The sequence below is a fragment of the Triticum aestivum genome, chromosome 6D (assembly GCF_018294505.1).
Source record: "Triticum aestivum cultivar Chinese Spring chromosome 6D, IWGSC CS RefSeq v2.1, whole genome shotgun sequence".
Classification (NCBI taxonomy): Eukaryota; Viridiplantae; Streptophyta; class Magnoliopsida; order Poales; family Poaceae; genus Triticum; species Triticum aestivum.
This window is the reverse complement of record NC_057811.1, coordinates 361,453,451-361,463,045: the sequence shown is the minus strand read 5'-3', so window position 1 is coordinate 361,463,045 and position 9,595 is coordinate 361,453,451.

The following is a 9,595-nucleotide window of genomic DNA, read 5'->3' as shown; positions in this document are numbered from 1 at the left end:
TTCTTCTGTTGCTCCTTCTGCTGCTCCTTCTTCTGCTTCTGCTTCTGCTGCTGCTTCTGCTTCTCCTCCTCCTCCTTCTCCTCCTCCTCCTCGTCCTCCTCATTCTCCTTCTCCTTCTCCTGCTGCTGCTTCTCCTTCTCCTTCTCCTTCTTCTTCTTCTTCTTCTTCTTCTTCTTCTTCTTCTTCTTCTTCTTCTTCTTCTTCTTCTTCTTCTTCTTCTTCTTCTTCTTCTTCTTCTTCTTCCTCTGCTGCTGCTGCTTCTTCTGTTGCTGCTGCTGCTGCTCAGCCTCGCGCTTTCAGTAGAACTCACTCGACCTGCAGATACTCCGAATGCTCCCGCACGAACCTCGCCATCGCCAACTCATCTGATAGAGGCAAAGGTGTCCCGTCTTTCGATGAGATCATGGCTATCGTTTTTGGTGGAGTAGACTTTGACGATCCGACTACGAACGTGCGAGGACGTCGCGCCTTAGCAATTGCTAAACCAACTCCGAGAGGTTATTGACCACGCCGGAGCATGATCAACCTGACCACGAGGGTCTATCTCCTGCAAGCAAGCGAAGAACAAGCAAGAAACTAAGATTGCAATCTCGATATTGCGAATATAGATGAAAGCTTTATTGATCAAGGTGGGGTTCTGTGACCTCTTGGTCTGGTCGTTGAACACAAATGAAGTACGCGAAGTTGCAACTATGGAGAACTTTTAATCTAAACAAAACTCAAAGTCTAAACGACGCCCTAAGGGCTGTATATATGGAGGAAGAGGGGGAAATTTCATGACCCTTGGAGGAGGGGGTCCGAAACCAACGCTAACTCTTGTTTCCCCATACATACGGACTCTAAAAACAACCTATACTCAAGTATTTCAAAATTACATAGGCTTGGCCCAAAAAATAAGGTGGCGCAGCACCTATAATAGCCTCTGGACGAAATTTAGTAAGTGGCATCTTGTATATTTCGTCTAAGCCTTCATTCACTCATTATGGTGGCTTCAAAGTTCTGAAATCATCACTGGAAACTCCAGTTTTGCTCCCCTTGCGCATGCCATCATCTCCATGCTTGATCATGCTCCAGTGTTCATCCCTCTTGTCCATGCTAGGCCCTTCATTTGTAAGCAAAACAAATGTATCCAATTTAGGCAACATCATATTCTCATGAACATTAGAATCATTACCAAGAAATGAAAGTACCTCATAATTTAATTGTGGCATGCGCGAGCTCTAGTAATTGGTCCGGTATATGTAGCAGTAGGGGCAGTTGGTGTAACAATGGTATTGATGTCCTCATCAGCCTCCCCTTCTTGAAATGAAGTCGTCCTCAACGGAAGCTCATTTTCCTCACCCAAATAAGGCTTCAAATCAGCAATGTTAAAAGTGGGACTAACCCCAAAATCTGCAGGCAGCTCAAGTTTATATGCATTATCATTTATTTTCTCTAACACCTTAAAAGGACCATCAGCACGTGACATTAGCTTTGATTTGCGCAAATCAGGAAATCTATCCTTACACCCAAACAAGATCTCCAGGTGCAAAGACAACATGTTTTCTACCCTTATCTCCAGCAAGTTTATATTTAGCATTCATACGCTCAATATTTTCCTTAGTTAACTCATGCATTTTTAAGATCAATTCAGCACGTTGTTTAGCATCAAAATTAACCTTCTCAGAAGATGGAAGAGGCAACAAATCAATAGGTGCACGAGGTAGGAAACCATACACAATTTCAAAAGGGCACATCTTAGTAGTATAATGCAATGAACGATTATAAGGAAATTCAATATGAGGTAAGCATTCTTCCCATATTTTCTTATTATTCTTCAAAACAGCCCTAACCATAGTAGACAATGCTCTATTGACTACTTCAGTTTGTCCATCAGTTTGGGGGTGACTAGTACTAAAAAGCAGTTTACACTAGTGCAGAACCGGGCTTTAGCACCGGTTCATAAGGCCCTTTAGTGCCGGTTCTGCAACCGGCACTAAAGTGTGGGGACTAAAGCCCCCCCCCTTTAGTACCGGTTCAACACGAACCGCCACTAAAGGGCCACCACGTGGCACGAGGTGCGTTGTGGTCTGGGGAACCTTTAGTCTCGGTTGGTAACACCAACCGGGACTAAAGGATTTTTTTTCTACCCTTATCTCCAGCAAGTTTATATTTAGCATTCATACGCTCAATATTTTCCTTAGTTAACTCATGCATTTTTAAGATCAATTCAGCACGTTGTTTAGCATCAAAATTAACCTTCATCGAAGATGGAAGAGGCAACAAATCAATAGGTGCACGAGGTAGGAAACCATACACAATTTCAAAAGGGCACACCTTAGTAGTATAATGCAATGAACGATTATAAGGAAATTCAATATGAGGTAAGCATTCTTCCCATATTTTCTTATTATTCTTCAAAACAGCCCTAACCATAGTAGACAATGCTCTATTGACTACTTCAGTTTGTCCATCAGTTTGGGGTGACTAGTACTAAAAAGTAGTTTACACTAGTGCAGAACCGGGCTTTAGCACCGGTTCGTAAGGCCCTTTAGTGCCGGTTCTGCAACCGGCACTAAAGTGTGGGGACTAAAGCCCCCCCCTTTAGTACCGGTTCAACACGAACCGCCACTAAAGGGCCACCACGTGGCACGAGGCGCGCCGTGGTCTGGGGGACCTTTAGTCTCGGTTGGTAACACCAACCGGGACTAAAGGATATTTTTTTGAAATAAAGCAAAAAACAGCCCACCTACTGGGCCGGCACGGCCTGCATACGACTAGAAACCCAACCTCTAGTTGGGCCAGGATGCAGGCCCGTACGGCCCAGTAGGCCCCACAGGGCAGAAGACTTGCAATAGGCCCACAAAGGCCTGCTTAGAGAGGAGCTCGACACGGTAGCCATGGCGGGGCTTATAAACCGGTGCGAGCTCCTCTCAACTAGTGAGGTGGGACTAAACATTGTGCACTGCGGGTGGCAGCACACCCCTTTAGTACTAGTTGGTGGCACGAACCCGTACTAAAGGGGGGGTTTTTAGTACCGGTTGGAGCCACCAACCCGTACTAAAGGCCACCACCTCTTTAGTACCGGTTCGTGGCACGAACCGGTACTAAAGGATCGCCACGAAGTGGTACTAATGAGCTCCCCCCGCCTAGCCGTTGGAACCGGCACTAATGGTCACTTTAGTGCCGGTTCAGTTACAAACCGGGACTAATGAGATTCATATTAGGCCCTTTTTCTACTAGTGTTAGTCCCCAACTTAGCCTATAAACATCTCCAAAAGTGGCTAAGATATTTAGTATCACGGTCTGAAACAATAGTATTTGGCACACCATGCAAGCGAATAATTTCACGAAAGAACAAATCAGCAACATTAGCAGCAACATCGCTTTTATGACATGGTATGAAGTGTGCCATTTTCGAAAATCTATCCACGACAACAAATATGCTATCCCTCCCCTTCTTTGTTCGAGGTAAACCTAAACAGAGTCCATAGATATATCCTCCCATGGAACACTAGGTACAGGCAAAGACGTATATAAACCATGAGGATTGAGTCATGACTTAGCTTTTTGACATGTAGTGCAGCGAGCAACAAAACGCTCAATGTCCCGTCTCATCTTTGGCCAAAATAAATGTGTAGCAAGTATGTCCTCTGTCTTCTTGATGCCAAAGTGTCTCATTAATCCTCCTCCATGCGCCTCCTGCAACAACAAAAGGTGAACGGAGCTAGCTGGAATGCATAGCTTGTTAGCACGAAAGACAAATCCATCGTTAACGACGAACTTGTTCAATGTTCTCCCTTCTTTACAATTCTGCAATACATCTTTAAATTTGGCATCATGCACATATTGATCTTTGATTGTCTCCAAACCAATATTTTAAAGTCAAGTTGTGAAAGCATAGTATAACGATGAGACAATGCATCAGCAATAACATTTTCTTTACCCTTCTTGTGTTTAATGACATAAGGGAGAGTCTCAATGTATTCAACCCATTTAGCATGTCTATGGTTCAGTTTTGCTTGACTTTTAATGTGTTTCAAAGATTCATGATCAGAATGTATAACAAATTCTTTGGGCCATAAATAATGTTGCCATGTTTTTAAGGTCCGAACAAGAGCATATAATTCTTTATCATAAGTAGAATAGTTCAGACTAGGGCCACTCAATTTTTCAGAAAAGTATGCAACAGGTTTGCCATCTTGTAATAACACACCTCCTAATCCAATTCCACTAGCATCACATTCAAGCTCAAAAGTCTTATTAAAATCAGGAAGTTGGAGTAAAGGAGCATGTGCCAACTTATCTTTCAATACCGTGAAGGCTTCTTCCTGTGCGGTACCCCAAACAAAAGGCACATGCTTCTTTGTAAGCTCATTGAGAGGTGCAGCAATGGTGCTGAAATCTCTCACAAAACGCCTATAGAAACCAGCGAGTCCAAGAAAACTCCTCACTTGTGTGACCGTTTTGGGCTGTGGCCAACTCTCAATAGCTTCAATCTTGGCTTTATCAACTTCAATTCCTTGTGGAGTAATAACATAGCCAAGAAAAGATACTCGGTCGGTGCAAAAGGTGCACTTCCCGAGGTTACCAAACAAACGTGCATCACGTAGAGAAATAAAAACAGCACGTAAATGTTCCAAATGTTCCTCCAAAGATTTGCTATAAATCAGTATATCATCAAAATAGACTACCATAAATCGTCCAATGGAAGCACGTAAAACTTCGTTCATTAATATCATGAAAGTACTAGGTGCATTAGCTAACCCAAAAGGCAAGACTAACCACTCATATAATCCAAACTAAGTTTTAAATGTTGTTTTCCATTCATCCCCCAATTTCATACGAATTTGATTGTATCCACTACGCAAATCAACTTTGGAGAATATTGTAGAGCCACTCAATTCATCAAGCATATCATCTAGCCTAGGAATAGGATGACGATAATGAATAGTAATATTATTAATGCCTCTACAATGAACACACCTACACGATGTACCATCCTTTTTCGGCACTAGAATAATAGGAACAACATAAGGACTAAGGGATTCATGTATACAACCTTTGTCGAGCAGCTCCTGGACTTGACGCATAATATCCTTTGTCTCCTCTGGATTGGTACGGTATGGAGCACGGTTGGGTAGCCATGCACCGGGAATTAAGTCAATCTGATGCTCAATCCCTCGAATAGGTGGTAATCCCGATGGCACGTCTTGTGGAAAGACGTTAGCGAACTCCTACAAAATGTTAGTGACAGCAGGAGGCAAAGAGGAAGGCACGTCCTTGAATAAAAATAATGCCTCTTTGCACACAAAAGCATAGCAAACAGATTTGCTGAAGTCTAGCTCATCAATATCAGATTTGGTGGCAAGTAAACATGCACTTTTCAATTTAATTTCAGAAGCAAAACTAGATGGTTTATTATTAGGCTTCATTTGTTCCTCAAATTCTTTTGCGACAATCTGATTTTCACTCTTATTTTTCTCCTATTTTGCTTTATTAGCTCTATTAATATCATCTTTCAAAATAGAATCAGGAGTCATAGGAAGCAAAGTAATATGTTTATCCTTATGAACAAGAGTATACTGATTGTTTCTACCATGGTGTATAGAATTTTTATCAAATTGCCATGGTCTACCAAGTAATAAGGAACATGCTTGCATGGGTACCACATCACAATCAACATAATCAGCATATGTAGAGATACTAAAATGCACACGAACAGTACGTGTTACCTTAACCTTGCCGATGTTGTTGAACCATTGGATGTAGTAAGGATATGGATGTGGTCTTGTGGTGAGAGATAGCTTCTCCACCATCGCCATGCTAGCCAAGTTGTTGCGACTCCCTCCATCTATGATGACGCGAACAGAATGTTCCTTCACAACTCCCTTTGTGTGGAACAAATTATGCCTTTGATTTTGCTCAGCTTGTGTGACCTGGACACTCAAAAGACGTTGAGCAACTAAACTTTCATACCTGTCAGCATGTATTGTGTCTTATGATCAGAATCATCTCCAATGTGTTCTTCACTTGTAATAAGAGCCAAAGTCTCCTCATCATAGTCACTAGCGGACTCATACCCACCATGCTCAGTAGCAATCATAACACGCGGAGATTGGCATTTTCTCGCATAATGACCTCTACCCTTACAACGATGACAAATAATATCATGCGTGTGCCCTGTTGATGCCATGGATGAATAAGAGCTCTGTGCAGGCCCGGTAGGTTTGCTCTTGGCAGATAGTGGTGGTAGTGCCTGCTTTCTTGTATCACGGCTGGAGGTGGCGGCTGACAGAGGTGCCTGTGTAGCAAAACATGTGGAAGTAGAAGATGCACGCGGTGTCCACGATGAAGGTCGACCTGCAGAAAAGTTAGCCGTGCCAATGCCTGTCGATCCTGCACTTCACGTTCAGCTTTGCAAGCAAGGTGGAATAAATGAGTGATATTATTGTATTCCTTATACTCTAAAATGGTCTTAATCTCTTTATTTAATCCACCCATAAAACCTGCAAGCATAGCTTCGTTATCCTCAACAATACCACATCTAATCATACCAGTTTGCAATTCCTGATAATATTCCTCTACAGAATTTTTTCCTTGTCTTAAACGATGCAATTTTTGAAGCAATTCATGTTGATAATATGGTGGAACCCAACGAGTATGCATAGCAGTTTTCAAAGCAACCCAAGTAGTTGGAATAGGATATAATCTACAATGTTCAGACCACCAAACAGAAGCAAAGCTAGTGAATTCACAAATAGCAGCAGCAACACATCTATCCTCAGGATATTGTAAGCATGTGAAACGTTGTTCAGTTTCTAACTCCCAAGTAAGATAGACATCAGGAGTGAATCGACTCTCAAATGGTGGAATATTCAATTTCAGTTTAGGAACATGGTCATGATCTTATACCTGAGGTGGTGGTGCAGCCCTACCATTACGATTATAGGCATGAGGACGACCTGGTGGTGGTGCTGGTGGTTGCACACAGTGCTGATTTTGATCAACCTAATCCTCGTAATCGCCTTTGTAAACGTCCTCCTCATCGGCAGCAGCAGGAGCCACAGAAGCATCAACAGTAGGTGCAGCGGCACCAGAAGTTCGACCAGGCTCAAGGGGAACACGCAGTGCTCGTCCCACTTGATTTGGAAGGCGACGTTGTTGTTGTTGTTGTTGTAGAGGTGCGACAGGTGCAGCCGGCGGTGGTTGTGGAAGACGCGCGAGCAATTCATTAAACTTGTTATCCAACTTTGTTTTGAACGTCTTCTCAATGCCATCTATCTTCTCCATGGCCTCTTCAAATCTGTTTAGCACATCTTGCACCTGTCCACTCATCATTTGCTAAAATTTATCATGTAGTTGTCAGTTCGTCATGTTCTCCCAATCAGTCTCATCGGCTTGTGATCCTGCCATGTTAGCAGCAATAGAAACACACAATATGATCCTATAGATTACTACGAAGTGGTCGTGGTGGTGGTGGTGTGTCACAAATCCGTCAAGTGAATCTCAAATTCTTACCAGTTCTTACCCAGCAGCAGGTGGTGATCGGCAACTGTTGTAGTCAAAATTCTCAAAGCTTGGACAGAGCGATTGCTAGGTGGTGTCAAACGCACGATGTAGATGTATGTGGAGCTGGGAATGCTTACCATATGGTAGCAAAAAGTCAGCAATAATCAATTCAGAGATGCAAAGTTGAATACACGCTCAACAATGGTACTATGCTGGTCCTAGGCTACACTACAAAAAAAGACACATCCGTGACATTTTGGGCCGAACGAATTTTTTTCCTGTCATGCTTATGACACTTCTATGACGATAATTGTGACAAAACCCGGTATCATCATAGATGTGGTGGGCTCCTACTTCTATGACAAAAAATCATGATAGAAAATGGACTTTTCGTCCTGGGTGGGCCGGAGACGCAGCTACATGACATTCTTTGGGCCGTCCATGACGGAAAAAACCATGGTAAGCGGGGGCAGGGAAAATATCGGGGAGTTCCCGGTTACGGTGGGTGGTCGGGGACCGAGCGATGTGCGTTTCTCTCGTACACATACGCGCGTGGGTGCAAGGCGTTGGGCTCTAACTGAACCCGAGCGAGGCGTTCGCCTACTGAACCCGAGCGATTGCACTGCAGGCTACGCGTTACTGAACCCGAGCGATCGATCGATCTGGGTGTTAACTGAACCCGATCGAGCGATTCCTTCGCTACTGCTGCTAACTGAAACCGATCGAGCGATTCCTTCGCTACTGCTGCTAACTGAAGCCGATCGAACCTGCTGCCTCTTGATGAATAGTGAGCGAAGTTGGTGGGGTTGGATGAACAGTTCCCGGTGGGGGTTGGATGAACAGGACCCCGTGGTAGTAGAGGCCGTTGCCGCTGGATGAACGGGACCCCGATCGAGCCGGTTGGGGTGGATGAACACGACCCCGTGGAGGGCTGGATGAACAGGACCCCGTGGAGGGCTGGATGAACAGGACCCCGTGGAGGGCTGGTTGAACAGTAGTCGGTGGAGAGCTGGATGAACAGTAGCCCATGGAGGGATGGTTGAACAGGACCCCGTGGAGAGGGATGGTTGAACAGTAGCCGGTGGAGGAGCGGTGGAGGCTGGATGAACAGGAGCCCGTGGATGAACAGTCGCAGGTGGAGGCTGGAGCAGGTCGATGGTGGATGAACAGTAGCCCGTGGAGGCTGGAGGAGGTCGATGGTGGAGATGAACAGTAGCCCGTGGAGTCCCGTTTTGCGGTACACCACACCCCTCCTGATGAACAGGACCCTCGTTTCAACCGTAGCGCTCCAACACAAGTCCGTTTCCTCCGTTTTGCGGTACGCCACACCCCTCCCGATCAACAGGACCCCGTTTTGACCGTAGGCACTCAAACACAAGTCTGTTTCCTCCGTTTTGCGGTACGCCAGACCCCTCCCGATGAACAGGATACCATTTCGACCGTGGCCGGTCGAACAGAAGGCCATTTCCTCCGTTCTGCGGTACACCAGGCCTCGTTTCGATCGGCTGTTCTGTCCAAGCTGGTTGTCTCCTGATGAACACGACGCATTTCGTTGCCTCCCGGTGAACACGACGCATTCCGTTGCCTCCCGATGAACACGACGCATTCCGTTGCCTCCCATGAACACGATGACGCAGTTTGTCTGTTCTGACCCAGCCATGTACACGAGCCCTGGCTATACGTATGCGCGAGTAGGCGTTCGAGACCCCGCCCGTATGTACGCACGTGGCCGTATTTTTTTGGCGTGTGGCTGTATGTACGTGTACACGGTTTAGACGGGACAGCCTGAACTGCTATGTGGGGGCTCTACTATGACATGTGCCGCTACTTACTTGGCCACGGTTTATCGTTGCAGAGCGACCGATCGACCAGTATGTACGTACACGTTCGCGGCAAGACAGACAACGGTACGTACGCTTCGACCGGGTGGGTCCCAGCTATCAGTGAGGATAAGGACGCACTTCCTTGCGTGCGAAGATATAGCTGTTGGGTCCCAGCTGTCAGTGGGGAATCAAATTTTTTTGCCCGTAATAAGGACGCACTTCCTTGCGTGCGAAGATGTAGCTGGTGGGTCCCAGCTATCAGGGGGAGAAAACATTATTTT